The sequence below is a fragment of the Stenella coeruleoalba genome (genome assembly GCF_951394435.1).
Source record: "Stenella coeruleoalba genome assembly, chromosome: 6".
Lineage (NCBI taxonomy): Eukaryota > Metazoa > Chordata > Mammalia > Artiodactyla > Delphinidae > Stenella > Stenella coeruleoalba.
Genome location: NC_137151.1, coordinates 22,989,571 through 23,006,640, shown reverse-complemented (window position 1 = coordinate 23,006,640; position 17,070 = coordinate 22,989,571). Strand labels below are relative to the sequence as shown.

The window sequence follows — 17,070 nt, the reverse complement described above, 5'->3', positions numbered from 1 at the left end:
AAGTTTACATTCCGTGTATTAGTGATATCTTATGATGTTTCTTTTTCTGTGTGACTTATTTCAGTTAGAATCATCGTACCTGAATCCACTCATTATGCTGCTACGGGCCTGATGACATAGATTTCATTGCTGAGTGATACTGTATTGTACGTAAGTACCACAAGTTCTTTATCCATTTTTCACTTTCTGTGATATTGAACTTGTACGGAAAACGAGGTTCTTGTAAACAGAGGCGTCCCAAACTTTGGGGTGGCTGTGTCTTTTTGATTTTAATTTCCCTAATCTATAGGACCATAAGTGGAAGTGCCCTAGGCTCTGTTCCTTTGTTTTATAGATGTTTCAGGAAACACCATACACTTCTCCTGAGTGTCTGTTGGCAATTTACATCCCGCCTATCAGCATAACAAGGCTCCCAGTTCTCCATGGCCTGTCCTGCCTTTCTGGATTTTACACTTTTTTCAGATGGCCCTTTTGACCAGGGAGAAGTGAGACTTCATTGTAGTGCAGATTTCCTTTGCAAGTTTGCTTGGTTGGCCAAAAAGGGCGTATGCGTTTTTTCCTGAATATATTCAGGAAAAAACGCATACGCCCTTTATGGCCAAGTGCATCATTGTGGACGTTCTGCCTCTTTTCCTATGCTTTCAATGCAATTCCAGTCTACCTCCTGAAATCGGTTTCCTGCAATTCTGCCCCGCTTTCAAGTCCTCTTGGCAGCCTTACTTCAGTCTATTTTTGGACAATAGCTGTCATTTATAACTCTGCAGGTTTGTGAATTACAGTGCCCCTGAGCTCCTTTCTTCAACTCGCTTACTTGTGACCTGGCCGCAACACCGCAGGATGGCTTCAGGCCCTAATCTGGTTCTGGCATGGCACGCTGAGCCTTTGGATAATTCCTCTTCCTGGTGGGAAATGAGAGTTAAATTTGCCCATCCAGACACCTCCAGCTAGTCTCTCATTGGTTCTCGCTATTCCTGTTCATCTTCCGCAGAAATTGCAAACTGGGCCAAACAGGAGGTTAAAGGGACTGACTCTCCTAGTCGGGAGAGTGTTAGTAAAGCGTCTGGAATGTTGCACCCGAGTACCAGGGGAGGAAAACTGAGACATATTTGAACACGTCTCCCGTTCACATGGTTGAACATACTCTGGGTTCCACATGCACGTTTTAGCTGAAGGAAGAATACCTTAAACCTGGAGAGTTGAGACCCGTGTAATGGGTACCATGCAATATGACTTCAAAGGGTCTTCATTTGCTCACCGAACCTCTCCAATCCTATCACTGCTGCGTTTATGCCCCTGTACACATGCTTGATTCTCTTTTGGAGACATAGCAATCCATAGGTTTTAAGATACGTACTAGTCAGGTACATTCTTAGGCGTTTAATATGCGGTGTTGAGTCCATTTCGTTGAGCAAGGAGTAGCTCTTGTCTATTCCATATTTGGCTTAAGGAACTTTATCTGTGCTCATTTCAATCTCTGGTTTTATGCAGCACCCCAACTCACCTTTACCCTTAAGCAAGCATAAGTTGGTTTTCTAAATTTGAGACCCTGTTCTGTTCTGTAATTCAGTTCCTGTGTAGCCAAGTTTACATTCCGTGTATTACTGATATCTTATGATGTTTCTTTTTCTGTGTGACTTATTTCAGTTAGAATCATCATACCTGAATCCTCTCATTGTGCTGCTAAGGGCCTGATGACATAGATTTCATTGCTGAGTGATATTGCTTTGTAAGTAAATACCACAACTTCTTTATCCATTTTTCACTTTCTGCGATGTTGAACTTGTACTGTAAATGAGGTTCTTGTAAACAGAGGCGTCCCAAACTTTGGGGTGGCTGTGTCTTTATGATTTTAATTTCCCTAAGCTATAGGACCATAAGTGGCAGTGCCCTAGGCTCTGTTGCTTTGTTTTTTAGATGTTTCAGGAAACACCATACACTTCTCCCGAGTGGTTGTTGGCAATTTACATCCCGCCCATCAGCATAACAAGGCTCCCAGTTCTCCATGGCCTGTCCTGCCTTTCTGGATTTTACACTTTTTTCAGATGGCCCTTTTGACTGGGGGGAAGTGAGACTTCATTGTAGTGCAGATTTCCTTTGCAAGCTTGCTTGGTTTGCCAAAAAGGGCGTATGCGTTTTTTCCTGAATATATTCAGGAAAAAACACATACGCCCTTTTTGGCCAAGTGCATCATTGTGGACGTTCTGCCTCTTTTCCTATGCTTTCAATGCAATTTCAGTCTACCTCCTGAAATCGGTTTCCTGCAATTCTGTCCCGCTTTCAAGTCCTCTTGGCAGCCTTACTTCAGTCTATTTTTGGACGATAGCTGTCATTTATAACTCTGCAGGTTTGTGAATTACAGTGCCCCTGAGCTCCTTTCTTCAACTCGCTTTCTTTTGAGCTGGCCGCAACACCGCAGGATGGCTTCAGGCCCTAATCTGGTTCCGGCACGGCACGCTGAGCCTTTGGTTATTTCCTCTTCCTGGTGGGAAATGAGAGTTAAATTTGCCCGTCCAGACACCTCCAGCTAGCCTCTCATTGGTTCTCACTATTCCTGTTCATCTTCCGCAGAAATTGCAAACTGGGCCAAACAGGAGGTTAAAGGGAATGACTCTCCCTGTCGGGAGAGTGTTAGTAAAGTGTCTGGAATGTTGCACCCGTGTACCAGGGGAGGAAAACTGAGACATATTTGAACACGTCTCCCGTTCACATGGTTGATCATACTCTGGGTTCCACATGCATGTTTTAGCTGAAGGAAGAATACCTTAAACCTGGAGAGTTGAGACCCGTGTAATGGGTACCATGAAATATGACTTCAAAGGGTCTTCATTTGCTCACCGAACCTCTCCAATCCTATCACTGCTGCATTTATGCCCCTGTACACACTCTTGATTCTCTTTTGGAGACATAGCAATCCATAGGTTTTAAGATACTTACTAGTCAGGTACATCCTTAGGCGTTTAATATGGGGTGTTGAGTCCATTTCGTTGAGCAAGGAGTAGCTCTTGTCTATTCCATATTTGGCTTAAGGAACTTTATCTGTGCTCATTTCAATCTCTGGTTTTATGCAGCACCCCAACTCACCTTTACCCTTAAGCAAGCATAAGTTGGTTTTCTAAATTTGAGACCCTGTTCTGTTCTGTAATTCAGTTCCTGTGTAGCCAAGTTTCCATTCCGTGTATTACTGATATCTTATGATGTTTCTTTTTCTGTGTGACTTATTTCAGTTAGAATCATCGTACCTGAATCCACTCATTGTGCTGCTAAGGGCCTGATGACATAGATTTCATTGCTGAGTGATATTGATTTGTAAGTGAATACCACAACTTCTTTATCCATTTTTCACTTTCTGCGATGTTGAACTTGTACTGTAAACGAGGTTCTTGTAAACAGATCCATTCCAAACTTTGGGGTGGCTGTGTCTTTTTGATTTTAATTTCCCTAAGCTATAGGACCATAAGTGGCAGTGCCCTAGGCTCTGTTGCTTTGTTTTTTAGATGTTTCAGGAAACACCATACACTTCTCCCGAGTGTCTGTTGGCAATTTACATCCCGCCCATCAGCATAACAAGGCTCCCAGTTCTCCATGGCCTGTCCTGCCTTTCTGGATTTTACACTTTTTTCAGATGGCCCTTTTGACCGGGGGGAAGTGAGACTTCATTGTAGTGCAGATTTCCTTTGCAAGCTTGCTTGGTTGGCCAAAAAGGGCGTATGCGTTTTTTCCTGAATATATTCAGGAAAAAACGCATACGCCCTTTTTGGCCAAGTGCATCATTGTGGACGTTCTGCCTCTTTTCCTATGCTTTCAATGCAATTCCAGTCTACCTCCTGAAATCGGTTTCCTGCAATTCTGCCCCGCTTTCAAGTCTTCTTGGCAGCCTTACTTCAGTCTATTTTTGGACGATAGCTGTCATTTATAACTCTGCAGGTTTGTGAATTACAGTGCCCCTGAGTTCCTTTCTTCAACTCGCTTTCTTTTGAGCTGGCCGCAACACCGCAGGATGGCTTCAGGCCCTAATCTGGTTCCGGCACGGCACGCTGAGCCTTTGGTTATTTCCTCTTCCTGGTGGGAAATGAGAGTTAAATTTGCCCGACCAGACACCTCCAGCTAGTCTCTCATTGGTTCTCGCTATTCCTGTTCATCTTCCGCAGAAATTGCAAACTGGGCCAAACATTAGGTTAAAGGCGCTGACTCTCCAAGTGGGGAGAGTGTTAGTAAAGCGTCTGGAATGTTGCACCCGAGTACCAGGGGAGGAAAATTGAGACATATTTGAACACGTCTCCCGTTCACATGGTTGATCATACTTGGGTTCCACATGCATGTTTTAGCTGAAGGAAGAATACTTTAAACCTGGTGAGTTAAGACCCGTGTAATGGGTACCATGCAATATGACTTCAAAGGGTCTTCATTTGCTCACCGAACCTCTCCAATCCTATCACTGCTGCGTTTATGCCCCTGTACACATGCTTGATTCTCTTTCGGAGACATATCAATCCATAGGTTTTAAGATACTTACTAGTCAGGTACATTCTTAGGCGTTTAATATGCGATGTTGAGTCCATTTCGTTGAGCAAGGAGTAGCTCTTGTCTATTCCATATTTGACTTAAGGAACTTTATCTGTGCTCATTTCAATCTCTGGTTTTATGCAGCACCCCAACTCACCTTTACCCTTAAGCAAGCATAAGTTGGTTTTCTAAATTTGAGACCCTGTTCTGTTCTGTAATTCAGTTCCTGTGTAGCCAAGTTTCCATTCCGTGTATTACTGATATCTTATGATGTTTCTTTTTCTGTGTGACTTACTTCAGTTAGAATCATCATACCTGAATCCACTCATTGTGCTGCTAAGGGCCTGATGACACAGATTTCATTGCTGAGTGATATTGCTTTGTAAGTAAATACCACAACTTCTTTATCCATTTTTCACTTTCTGCGATGTTGAACTTGTACTGTAAACGAGGTTCTTGTAAACAGAGCCATTCCAAACTTTGGGGTGGCTGTGTCTTTTTGATTTTAATTTCCCTAAGCTATAGGACCATAAGTGGAAGTGCCCTAGGTTCTGTTGCTTTGTTTTTTAGATGTTTCAGGAAACACCATACACTTCTCCCGAGTGGTTGTTGGCAATTTACATCCCGCCCATCAGCATAACAAGGCTCCCAGTTCTCCATGGCCTGTCCAGCCTTTCTGGATTTTACACTTTTTTCAGATGGCCCTTTTGACCGGGGGAAAGTGAGACTTCATTGTAGTGCAGATTTCCTTTGCAAGCTTGCTTGGTTGGCCAAAAAGGGCGTATGCGTTTTTTCCTGAATATATTCAGGAAAAAACGCATACGCCCTTTTTGGCCAAGTGCATCATTGTGGACGTTCTGCCTCTTTTCCTATGCTTTCAATGCAATTCCAGTCTACCTCCTGAAATCGGTTTCGTGCAATTCTGCCCCGCTTTCAAGTCCTCTTGGCAGCCTTACTTCAGTCTATTTTTGGACGATAGCTGTCATTTATAACTCTGCAGGTTTGTGAATTACAGTGCCCCTGAGCTCCTTTCTTCAACTCGCTTTCTTGTGACCTGGCCGCAACACCGCAGGATGGCTTCAGGCCCTAATCTGGTTCCGGCACGGCACGCTGAGCCTTTGGTTATTTCCTCTTCCTGGTGGGAAATGAGAGTTAAATTTGCCCGTCCAGACACCTCCAGCTAGCCTCTCATTGGTTCTCGCTATTCCTGTTCTTCTTCCGCAGAAATTGCAAACTGGGCCAAACAGGAGGTTAAAGGGACTGACTCTCCAAGTGGGGAGAGTGTTAGTAAAGCGTCTGGAATGTTGCACCCGAGTACCAGGGGAGGAAAACTGAGACATATTTGAACACGTCTCCCGTTCACATGGTTGATCATACTTGGGTTCCACATGCATGTTTTAGCTGAAGGAAGAATACCTTAAACCTGGAGAGTTGAGACCCGTGTAATGGGTACCATGCAATATGACTTCAAAGGGTCTTCATTTGCTCACCGAACCTCTCCAATCCTATCACTGCTGCATTTATGCCCCTGTACACATGCTTGATTCTCTTTTGGAGACATAGCAATCCATAGGTTTTACGATACTTACTAGTCAGGTACATTCTTAGGCGTTTAATATGCGGTGTTGAGTCCATTTCGTTGAGCAAGGAGTAGCTCTTGTCTATTCCATATTTGACTTAAGGAACTTTATCTGTGCTCATTTCAATCTCTGGTTTTATGCAGCACCCCAACTCACCCTTACACTTAAGCAAGCATAAGTTGGTTTTCTAAATTTGAGACCCTGTTCTGTTCTGTAATTCAGTTCCTGTGTAGCCAAGTTTACATTCCGTGTATTACTGATATCTTATGATGTTTCTTTTTCTGTGTGACTTATTTCAGTTAGAATCATCATACCTGAATCCACTCATTGTGCTTCTAAGGGCCTGATGACATAGATTTCATTGCTGAGTGATATTGCTTTGTAAGTAAATACCACAACTGCTTTATCCATTTTTCACTTTCTGCGATGTTGAACTTGTACTGTAAACGAGGTTATTGTAAACAGAGGCGTCCCAAACTTTGGGGTGGCTGTGTCTTTTTGATTTTAATTTCCCTAAGCTATAGGACCATAAGTGGCAGTGCCCTAGGCTCTGTTGCTTTGTTTTTTAGATGTTTCAGGAAACACCATACACTTCTCCCGAGTGGTTGTTGGCAATTTACATCCCGCCCATCAGCATAAGAAGGCTCCCAGTTCTCCATGGCCTGTTCTGCCTTTCTGCATTTTACACTTTTTTCAGATGGCCCTTTTGACCGGGGGGAAGTGAGACTTCATTGTAGTGCAGATTTCCTTTGCAAGCTTGCTTGGTTGGCCAAAAAGGGCGTATGCGTTTTTTCCTGAATATATTCAGGATAAAACGCATACGCCCTTTTTGGCCAAGTGCATCATTGTGGACGTTCTGCCTCTTTTCCTATGCTTTCAATGCAATTCCAGTCTACCTCCTGAAATCGGTTTCCTGCAATTCTGCCCCGCTTTCAAGTCCTCTTGGCAGCCTTACTTCAGTCTATTTTTGGACGATAGCTGTCATTTATAACTCTGCAGGTTTGTGAATTACAGTGCCCCTGAGCTCCTTTCTTCAACTCGCTTTCTTGTGACCTGGCCGCAACACCGCAGGATGGCTTCAGGCCCTAATCTGGTTCTGGCCCGGCATGCTGAGCCTTTGGTTAATTCTTCTTACTGGTGGGAAATGAGAGTTAAATTTGCCCATCCAGACACCTCCAGCTAGTCTCTCATTGGTTCTCGCTATTCCTGTTCATCTTCCGCAGAAATTGCAAACTGGGCCAAAAAGGAGGTTAAAGGGACTGACTCTCCAAGTCGGGAGAGTGTTAGTAAAGCGTCTGGAATGTTGCACCCGAGTACCAGGGGAGGAAAACTGAGACATATTTGAACACGTCTCCCGTTCACATGGTTGATCATACTCTAGGTTCCACATGCATGTTTTAGCTGAAGGAAGAATACCTTAAACCTGGAGAGTTGAGACCCGTGTAATGGGTACCATGCAATATGACTTCAAAGGGTCTTCATTTGCTCACCGAACCTCTCCAATCCTATCACTGCTGCGTTTATGCCCCTGTACACACGCTTGATTCTCTTTTGGAGACATAGCAATCCATAGGTTTTAAGATACTTACTAGTCAGGTACATTCTTATTCGTTTAATATGGGGTTTTGAGTCCATTTCGTTGAGCAAGGAGTAGCTCTTGTCTATTCCATATATGGCTTAAGGAACTTTATCTGTGCTCATTTCAATCTCTGGTTTTATGCAGCACCCCAACTCACCTTTCCCCTTAAGCAACCATAAGTTGGTATTCTAAATTTGAGACCCTGTTCTGTTTTGGAATGCAGTTCCTGTGTAGCCAAGTTTACATTCCGTGTATTAGTGATATCTTATGATGTTTCTTTTTCTGTGTGACTTATTTCAGTTAGAATCATCGTACCTGAATCCACTCATTATGCTGCTACGGGCCTGATGACATAGATTTCATTGCTGAGTGATACTGCATTGTACGTAAGTACCACAAGTTCTTTATCCATTTTTCACTTTCTGTGATATTGAACTTGTACGGAAAACGAGGTTCTTGTAAACAGAGGCGTCCCAAACTTTGGGGTGGCTGTGTCTTTTTGATTTTAATTTCCCTAATCTATAGGACCATAAGTGGAAGTGCCCTAGGCTCTGTTCCTTTGTTTTATAGATGTTTCAGGAAACACCATACACTTCTCCTGAGTGTCTGTTGGCAATTTACATCCCGCCTATCAGCATAACAAGGCTCCCAGTTCTCCATGGCCTGTCCTGCCTTTCTGGATTTTACACTTTTTTCAGATGGCCCTTTTGACCGGGGAGAAGTGAGACTTCATTGTAGTGCAGATTTCCTTTGCAAGTTTGCTTGGTTGGCCAAAAAGGGCGTATGCGTTTTTTCCTGAATATATTCAGGAAAAAACGCATACGCCCTTTTTGGCCAAGTGCATCATTGTGGACGTTCTGCCTCTTTTCCTATGCTTTCAATGCAATTCCAGTCTACCTCCTGAAATCGGTTTCCTGCAATTCTGCCCCGCTTTCAAGTCCTCTTGGCAGCCTTACTTCAGTCTATTTTTGGACAATAGCTGTCATTTATAACTCTGCAGGTTTGTGAATTACAGTGCCCCTGAGCTCCTTTCTTCAACTCGCTTTCTTGTGACCTGGCCGCAACACCGCAGGATGGCTTCAGGCCCTAATCTGGTTCTGGCATGGCACGCTGAGCCTTTGGATAATTCCTCTTCCTGGTGGGAAATGAGAGTTAAATTTGCCCATCCAGACACCTCCAGCTAGTCTCTCATTGGTTCTCGCTATTCCTGTTCATCTTCCGCAGAAATTGCAAACTGGGCCAAAAAGGAGGTTAAAGGGACTGACTCTCCAAGTGGGGAGAGTGTTAGTAAAGCGTCTGGAATGCTGCACCCGAGTACCAGGGTACGAAAACTGAGACATATTTGAAAACGACTCCCGATAACATGGTTGATCATACTCTAGGTTCCACATGCATGTTTTAGCTGAAGGAAGAATACCTTAAACCTGGGTAGTTGAAACCCGTGGAATGGGTACCATGCAATATGACTTCAAAGGGTCTTCATTTGCTCAAGAACCTCTCAAATCCTATCACTGCTGCGTTTATGCCCCTGTACACATGCTTGATTCTCTTTCGGAGACTTAGCAATCCATAGGTTTTAAGATACTTACTAGTCAGGTACATTCTTAAGCGTTTAATATGCGGTGCTGAGTCCATTTCTTTGAGCAAGGAGTAGCTCTTGTCTACTCCATATTTGGCTTAAGGAACTTTATCTGTGCTCATTTCAATCTCTGGTTTTATGCAGCACCCCAACTCACCTTTCCCCTTAAGCAAGCATAAGTTGGTTTTCTAAATTTGAGACCCTGTTCTGTTCTGTAATTCAGTTCCTGTGTAGCCAAGTTTACATTCCGTGTATTACTGATATCTTATGATGTTTCTTTTTCTGTGTGACTTATTTCAGTTAGAATCATCATACCTGAATCCACTCATGGTGCTGCTAAGGGCCTGATGACATAGATTTCATTGCTGAGTGATATTGCTTTGTAAGTAAATACCACAACTTCTTTATCCATTTTTCACTTTCTGCGATGTTGAACTTGTACTGTAAATGAGGTTCTTGTAAACAGAGGCGTCCCAAACTTTGGGGTGGCTGTGTCTTTATGATTTTAATTTCCCTAAGCTATAGGACCATAAGTGGCAGTGCCCTAGGCTCTGTTGCTTTGTTTTTTAGATGTTTCAGGAAACACCATACACTTCTCCCGAGTGGTTGTTGGCAATTTACATCCCGCCCATCAGCATAACAAGGCTCCCAGTTCTCCATGGTCTGTCCTGCCTTTCTGGATTTTACACTTTTTTCAGATGGCCCTTTTGACCGGGGGGAAGTGAGACTTCATTGTAGTGCAGATTTCCTTTGCAAGCTTGCTTGGTTGGCCAAAAAGGGCGTATGCGTTTTTTCCTGAATATATTCAGGAAAAAACGCATACGCCCTTTTTGGCCAAGTGCATCATTGTGGACGTTCTGCCTCTTTTCCTATGCTTTCAATGCAATTCCAGTCTACCTCCTGAAATCGGTTTCCTGCAATTCTGTCCCGCTTTCAAGTCCTCTTGGCAGCCTTACTTCAGTCTATTTTTGGACGATAGCTGTCATTTATAACTCTGCAGGTTTGTGAATTACAGTGCCCCTGAGCTCCTTTCTTCAACTCGCTTTCTTTTGAGCTGGCCGCAACACCGCAGGATGGCTTCAGGCCCTAATCTGGTTCCGGTACAGCACGCTGAGCCTTTGGTTATTTCCTCTTCCTGGTGGGAAATGAGAGTTAAATTTGCCCGTCCAGACACCTCCAGCTAGTCTCTCATTGGTTCTCGCTATTCCTGTTCATCTTCTGCAGAAATTGCAAACTGGGCCAAACAGGAGGTTAAAGGGACTGACTCTCCTAGTCGGGAGAGTGTTAGTAAAGCGTCTGGAATGTTGCACCCGAGTACCAGGGGAGGAAAACTGAGACATATTTGAACACGTCTCCCGTTCACATGGTTGAACATACTCTGGGTTCCACATGCACGTTTTAGCTGAAGGAAGAATACCTTAAACCTGGAGAGTTGAGACCCGTGTAATGGGTACCATGCAATATGACTTCAAAGGGTCTTCATTTGCTCACCGAACCTCTCCAATCCTATCACTGCTGCGTTTATGCCCCTGTACACATGCTTGATTCTCTTTTGGAGACATAGCAATCCATAGGTTTTAAGATACTTACTAGTCAGGTACATTCTTAGGCGTTTAATATGCGGTGTTGAGTCCATTTCGTTGAGCAAGGAGTAGCTCTTGTCTATTCCATATTTGGCTTAAGGAACTTTATCTGTGCTCATTTCAATCTCTGGTTTTATGCAGCACCCCAACTCACCTTTACCCTTAAGCAAGCATAAGTTGGTTTTCTAAATTTGAGACCCTGTTCTGTTCTGTAATTCAGTTCCTGTGTAGCCAAGTTTACATTCCGTGTATTACTGATATCTTATGATGTTTCTTTTTCTGTGTGACTTATTTCAGTTAGAATCATCATACCTGAATCCTCTCATTGTGCTGCTAAGGGCCTGATGACATAGATTTCATTGCTGAGTGATATTGCTTTGTAAGTAAATACCACAACTTCTTTATCCATTTTTCACTTTCTGCGATGTTGAACTTGTACTGTAAATGAGGTTCTTGTAAACAGAGGCGTCCCAAATTTTGGGGTGGCTGTGTCTTTATGATTTTAATTTCCCTAAGCTATAGGACCATAAGTGGCAGTGCCCTAGGCTCTGTTGCTTTGTTTTTTAGATGTTTCAGGAAACACCATACACTTCTCCCGAGTGGTTGTTGGCAATTTACATCCCGCCCATCAGCATAACAAGGCTCCCAGTTCTCCATGGCCTGTCCTGCCTTTCTGGATTTTACACTTTTTTCAGATGGCCCTTTTGACTGGGGGGAAGTGAGACTTCATTGTAGTGCAGATTTCCTTTGCAAGCTTGCTTGGTTGGCCAAAAAGGGCGTATGCGTTTTTTCCTGAATATATTCAGGAAAAAACGCATACGCCCTTTTTGGCCAAGTGCATCATTGTGGACGTTCTGCCTCTTTTCCTATGCTTTCAATGCAATTCCAGTCTACCTCCTGAAATCGGTTTCCTGCAATTCTGTCCCGCTTTCAAGTCCTCTTGGCAGCCTTACTTCAGTCTATTTTTGGACGATAGCTGTCATTTATAACTCTGCAGGTTTGTGAATTACAGTGCCCCTGAGCTCCTTTCTTCAACTCGCTTTCTTTTGAGCTGGCCGCAACACCGCAGGATGGCTTCAGGCCCTAATCTGGTTCCGGTACGGCACGCTGAGCCTTTGGTTATTTCCTCTTCCTGGTGGGAAATGAGAGTTAAATTTGCCCGTCCAGACACCTCCAGCTAGTCTCTCATTGGTTCTCGCTATTCCTGTTCATCTTCCGCAGAAATTGCAAACTGGGCCAAACAGGAGGTTAAAGGGACTGACTCTCCTAGTCGGGAGAGTGTTAGTAAAGCGTCTGGAATGTTGCACCCGAGTACCAGGGGAGGAAAACTGAGACATATTTGAACACGTCTCCCGTTCACATGGTTGAACATACTCTGGGTTCCACATGAATGTTTTAGCTGAAGGAAGAATACCTTAAACCTGGAGAGTTGAGACCCGTGTAATGGGTACCACGCAATATGACTTCAAAGGGTCTTCATTTGCTCACCGAACCTCTCCAATCCTATCACTGCTGCGTTTATGCCCCTGTACACATGCTTGATTCTCTTTTGGAGACATAGCAATCCATAGGTTTTAAGATACTTACTAGTCAGGTACATTCTTAGGCGTTTAATATGCGGTGTTGAGTCCATTTCGTTGAGCAAGGAGTAGCTCTTGTCTATTCCATATTTGGCTTAAGGAACTTTATCTGTGCTCATTTCAATCTCTGGTTTTATGCAGCACCCCAACTCACCTTTACCCTTAAGCAAGCATAAGTTGGTTTTCTAAATTTGAGACCCTGTTCTGTTCTGTAATTCAGTTCCTGTGTAGCCAAGTTTACATTCCGTGTATTACTGATATCTTATGATGTTTCTTTTTCTGTGTGACTTATTTCAGTTAGAATCATCATACCTGAATCCACTCATTGTGATGCTAAGGGACTGATGACATAGATTTCATTGCTGAGTGATATTGCTTTGTAAGTAAATACCACAACTTCTTTATCCATTTTTCACTTTCTGCGATGTTGAACTTGTACTGTAAACGAGGTTCTTGTAAACAGAGGCATCCCAAACTTTGGGGTGGCTGTGTCTTTTTGATTTTAATTTCCCTAAGCTATAGGACCATAAGTGGCAGTGCCCTAGGCTCTGTTGCTTTGTTTTTTAGATGTTTCAGGAAACACCATACACTTCTCCCGAGTGGTTGTTGGCAATTTACATCCCGCCCATCAGCATAACAAGGCTCCCAGTTCTCCATGGCCTGTTCTGCCTTTCTGGATTTTACACTTTTTTCAGATGGCCCTTTTGACCGGGGGGAAGTGAGACTTCATTGTAGTGCAGATTTCCTTTGCAAGCTTGCTTGGTTGGCCAAAAAGGGCGTATGCGTTTTTTCCTGAATATATTCAGGATAAAACGCATACGCCCTTTTTGGCCAAGTGCATCATTGTGGACGTTCTGCCTCTTTTCCTATGCTTTCAATGCAATTCCAGTCTACCTCCTGAAATCGGTTTCCTGCAATTCTGCCCCGCTTTCAAGTCCTCTTGGCAGCCTTACTTCAGTATATTTTTGGACGATAGCTGTCATTTATAACTCTGCAGGTTTGTGAATTACAGTGCCCCTGAGCTCCTTTCTTCAACTCGCTTTCTTTTGAGCTGGCCGCAACACCGCAGGATGGCTTCAGGCCCTAATCTGCTTCCGGCACGGCACGCTGAGCCTTTGGTTATTTCCTCTTCCTGGTGGGAAATGAGAGTTAAATTTGCCCGTCCAGACACCTCCAGCTAGTCTCTCATTGGTTCTCGCTATTCCTGTTCATCTTCCGCAGAAATTGCAAACTGGGCCAAACAGGAGGTTAAAGGGACTGACTCTCCAAGTGGGGAGAGTGTTAGTAAAGCGTCTGGAATGTTGCACCCGAGTACCAGGGGAGGAAAACTGAGACATATTTGAACACGTCTCCCGTTCACATGGTTGATCATACTTAGGTTCCACATGCATGTTTTAGCTGAAGGAAAAATACCTTAAACCTGGAGAGTTAAGACCCGTGTAATGGGTACCATGCAATATGACTTCAAAGGGTCTTCATTTGCTCACCGAACCTCTCCAATCCTATCACTGCTGCGTTTATGCCCCTGTACACATGCTTGATTCTCTTTCGGAGACATAGCAATCCATAGGTTTTAAGATACTTACTAGTCAGGTACATTCTTAGGCGTTTAATATGGGGTGTTGGGTCCATTTCGTTGAGCAAGGAGTAGCTCTTGTCTATTCCATATTTGGCTTAAGGAACTTTATCTGTGCTCATTTCAATCTCTGTTTTTATGCAGCGCCCCAACTCACCTTTTCCCTTAAGCAAGAATAAGTTGGTTTTCTAAATTTGAGACCCTGTTCTGTTCTGTAATTCAGTTCCTGTGTAGCCAAGTTTAAATTCCGTGTATTACTGATATCTTATGATGTTTCTTTTTCTGTGTGACTTACTTCAGTTAGAATCATCATACCTGAATCCACTCATTGTGCTGCTAAGGGCCTGATGACACAGATTTCATTGCTGAGTGATATTGCTTTGTAAGTAAATACCACAACTTCTTTATCCATTTTTCACTTTCTGCGATGTTGAACTTGTACTGTAAACGAGGTTCTTGTAAACAGAGCCGTTCCAAACTTTGGGGTGGCTGTGTCTTTTTGATTTTAATTTCCCTAAGCTATAGGACCATAAGTGGAAGTGCCCTAGGTTCTGTTGCTTTGTTTTTTAGATGTTTCAGGAAACACCATACACTTCTCCCGAGTGGTTGTTGGCAATTTACATCCCGCCCATCAGCATAACAAGGCTCCCAGTTCTCCATGGCCTGTCCTGCCTTTCTGGATTTTACACTTTTTTCAGATGGCCCTTTTGACCGGGGGGAAGTGAGACTTCATTGTAGTGCAGATTTCCTTTGCAAGCTTGCTTGGTTGGCCAAAAAGGGCGTATGTGTTTTTTCCTGAATATATTCAGGAAAAAATGCATACGCCCTTTTTGGCCAAGTGCATCATTGTGGACGTTCTGCCTCTTTTCCTATGCTTTCAATGCAATTCCAGTCTACCTCCTGAAATCGGTTTCCTGCAATTCTGCCCCGCTTTCAAGTCCTCTTGACAGACTTACTTCAGTCTATTTTTGGACGATAGCTGTCATTTATAACTCTGCAGGTTTGTGAATTACAGTGCCCCTGAGCTCCTTTCTTCAACTCGCTTTCTTGTGACCTGGCCGCAACACCGCAGGATGGCTTCAGGCCCTAATCTGGTTCCGGCCCGGCATGCTGAGCCTTTTGTTAATTCCTCTTCCTGGTGGGAAATGAGAGTTAAATTTGCCCGTCCAGACACCTCCAGCTAACCTCTCATTGGTTCTCGCTATTCCTGTTCATCTTCTGCAGAAATTGCAAACTGGGCCAAACAGGAGGTTAAAGGGACTGACTCTCCAAGTGGGGAGAGTGTTAGTAAAGCGTCTGGAATGTTGCACCCGAGTAACAGGGGAGGAAAACTGAGACATATTTGAACACGTCTCCCGATCACATGGTTGATCATACTCTAGGTTCCACATGCATGTTTTAGCTGAAGGAAGAATACCTTAAACCTGGGTAGTTGAAACCCGTGGAATGGGTACCATGCAATATGACTTCAAAGGGTCTTCATTTGCTCACCGAACCTCTCCAATCCTATCACTGCTGCGTTTATGCCCCTGTACACATGCTTGATTCTCTTTCGGAGACATAGCAATCCATAGGTTTTAAGATACTTACTAGTCAGGTACATTCTTAGGCGTTTAATATGGGGTGTTGGGTCCATTTCGTTGAGCAAGGAGTAGCTCTTGTCTATTCCATATTTGGCTTAAGGAACTTTATCTGTGCTCATTTCAATCTCTGTTTTTATGCAGCGCCCCAACTCACCTTTTCCCTTAAGCAAGAATAAGTTGGTTTTCTAAATTTGAGACCCTGTTCTGTTCTGTAATTCAGTTCCTGTGTAGCCAAGTTTAAATTCCGTGTATTACTGATATCTTATGATGTTTCTTTTTCTGTGTGACTTACTTCAGTTAGAATCATCATACCTGAATCCACTCATTGTGCTGCTAAGGGCCTGATGACACAGATTTCATTGCTGAGTGATATTGCTTTGTAAGTAAATACCACAACTTCTTTATCCATTTTTCACTTTCTGCGATGTTGAACTTGTACTGTAAACGAGGTTCTTGTAAACAGAGCCGTTCCAAACTTTGGGGTGGCTGTGTCTTTTTGATTTTAATTTCCCTAAGCTATAGGACCATAAGTGGAAGTGCCCTAGGCTCTGTTGCTTTGTTTTTTAGATGTTTCAGGAAACACCATACACTTCTCCCGAGTGGTTGTTGGCAATTTACATCCCGCCCATCAGCATAACAAGGCTCCCAGTTCTCCATGGCCTGTCCTGCCTTTCTGGATTTTACACTTTTTTCAGATGGCCCTTTTGACTGGGGGGAAGTGAGACTTCATTGTAGTGCAGATTTCCTTTGCAAGCTTGCTTGGTTGGCCAAAAAGGGCGTATGTGTTTTTTCCTGAATATATTCAGGAAAAAACGCATACGCCCTTTTTGGCCAAGTGCATCATTGTGGACGTTCTGCCTCTTTTCCTATGCTTTCAATGCAATTCCAGTCTGCCTCCTGAAATCGGTTTCCTGCAATTCTGCCCCGCTTTCAAGTCCTCTTGGCAGCCTTACTTCAGTCTATTTTTGGACGATAGCTGTCATTTATAACTCTGCAGGTTTGTGAATTACAGTGCCCCTGAGCTCCTTTTTTCAACTCGCTTTCTTGTGACCTGGCCGCAACACCGCAGGATGGCTTCAGGCCCTAATCTGGTTCCGGCCCGGCATGCTGAGCCTTTTGTTAATTCCTCTTCCTGGTGGGAAATGAGAGTTAAATTTGCCCGACCAGACACCTCCAGCTAGTCTCTCATTGGTTCTCGCTATTCCTGTTCATCTTCCGCAGAAATTGCAAACTGGGCCAAAAAGGAGGTTAAAGGGACTGACTCTCCAAGTCGGGAGAGTGTTAGTAAAGCGTCTGGAATGTTGCACCCGAGTACCAGGGGAGGAAAACTGAGACATATTTGAACACGTCTCCCGATCACATGGTTGATCATACTCTAGGTTCCACATGCATGTTTTAGCTGAAGGAAGAATACCTTAAACCTGGGTAGTTGAAACCCGTGGAATGGGTACCATGCAATATGACTTCAAAGGGTCTTCATTTGCTCACCGAACCTCTCCAATCCTAT

At 43.7% G+C, this 17,070-nt stretch overlaps 1 long non-coding RNA gene across 35 annotated transcripts in view; it reads left to right on the top strand.

Annotated features, from left to right (window-relative positions):
• Positions 1-17,070, top strand: part of LOC307187927 — a 3,519,425-nt gene that overhangs the window by 2,884,875 nt on the left and 617,480 nt on the right. The window contains exon 9 of one of the 35 annotated variants that reach the window (XR_013828733.1): positions 9,542-9,603. The exons of the other annotated variants lie outside the window; for them this stretch is intronic. This is a non-coding gene — a long non-coding RNA (uncharacterized lncRNA). Of the gene's footprint in view, positions 1-9,541; positions 9,604-17,070 lie in introns of those variants that run through there. 35 annotated transcript variants of the gene reach the window in all.